This window comes from Morone saxatilis, unplaced genomic scaffold, assembly GCF_004916995.1.
Source record: "Morone saxatilis isolate NCDOM2014 unplaced genomic scaffold, NCSU_SB_2.0 Contig8, whole genome shotgun sequence".
Classification (NCBI taxonomy): domain Eukaryota; kingdom Metazoa; phylum Chordata; class Actinopteri; family Moronidae; genus Morone; species Morone saxatilis.
The window spans coordinates 26,831,450-26,832,899 of NW_023340257.1; the positions used below are offsets into that span (position 1 = coordinate 26,831,450).

General features: G+C 40.7%; 2 non-coding genes across 2 annotated transcripts; one reads left to right on the plus strand and one right to left on the minus strand.

The window, feature by feature from the left end:
* Positions 1-517: 517 nt before the first annotated feature.
* On the plus strand, positions 518-609 carry trnar-ucu. Its single transcript is given in 2 exon segments — positions 518-554; positions 574-609. It is a non-coding gene; the product is annotated as a tRNA-Arg (tRNA).
* Positions 610-989: 380 nt separating this feature from the next.
* trnar-ucu lies at positions 990-1,081 on the minus strand. The gene is given in 2 exon segments: positions 990-1,025; positions 1,045-1,081. It is a non-coding gene; the product is annotated as a tRNA-Arg (tRNA).
* Positions 1,082-1,450: the final 369 nt, after the last annotated feature.

Consider the following 1,450-nt stretch of genomic DNA (forward strand, 5'->3'; position numbering starts at 1 on the left):
GCTCCTAATAGCTAAAAAGCAATATGGTGTTCTTATTTTATGCTATTAAATTAGCAAGAATTTCCATTTACTGCCAGTCAAATTAGAAGGAGAGAGCTAACGCTATGCTACGAGACAAAGAGCTAACGTTATGCTAAAGAACCATAAATTAAAGTTACAAACCATTTCAAATGAACTCCAAACTGTGATAAGTTGACAACCAGGTCAACACCAGGAGGTCTTCTAGTCCTGGATCGACTCACATTAAAGGAAATCTTCGATGTATTATATATTGTCTTTTTTTTAAATATATTTTACTTGATACATCTCATGATTTTATGGTAAATTAATGTTTATCTCATGACGCTACCCATAAATCGTTTGCTGTAAATCAGATACTTTATTGAACTAACATTTACAAATAGTCACTATGAGATCGAACTTCTACAAAATGTGTTTCTTTAATTATTTCACAGAGTTTTAAGCTTCACTTCTGACTTTAATTGTCACAATTGATATTTCAGCCTTACAACTGTGTGGCTCTGTGGCGCAATGGATAGCGCGTTGGACTTCTAGTCAAACACTTGAGATGTCATTCAAAGGTTGTGGGTTCGAGTCCCACCAGAGTCAATCTTCATAGTTGGACATCAGACATCTAAAAAAGTCAAGAAGGTACAAGCCAACTGTGATCAATTGTACCAGCTTTAATTTATCTTTAATCCGACTCGATCCAGATACAAAACACATCATATTTTGACTTAATATGTAACCTATCAGAGTGTGGCGATTGTTGCACATGGTTTGTATCAGAGTCTTTATCCACCTCCTTTAACTCTGGAGGGACTCAAACCAAGTAGATTTCAATGTATTGCGAGCAACAGCGATTACCTTTTTAGACTGACTCAACCAAAACCATAATGCTGTTGACTTTTTTAGATTAGCAACCTGTTTATTTATTTTATATGAGCTTCATGAGCCTTCGTCAACCTCTGACGTCCAACTATGAAGATTGACTCTGGTGGGACTCGAACCCACAACCTTTGAATGACATCTCAAGCGTTTGACTAGAAGTCCAACGCGCTATCCATTGCGCCACAGAGCCACACAGTTGTAAGGCTGAAATATCAATTGTGACACGACCAGTATCCTCCATGTCTTCTAGTTAGACACTGGAGAGGTGATTCAAAGGTTGTTGGTTCGAGTCCCACCTTAGATGATCTTCATAGGTTTACAACAGTGTGCAGAGCAGTGTATCGTCCTGTGAGCTCTGTGGGTTTGTGGTGCAATGGATAGTGCGTTGGACTTCTAGAAGCACAGGACAAAAGTGTTTCAAAGGTTCTGGGTTCAAGCTGGGGAACACTCGTCCGTCTGATGGCCTCCGCACACCAACCCGATTATCGGCCGTCGGACGTCGTCGGACAGTCAGGCGAGGTCGGTGGCTCGAGTTCGGTTCGGTGTGTCCCGTGCCGTC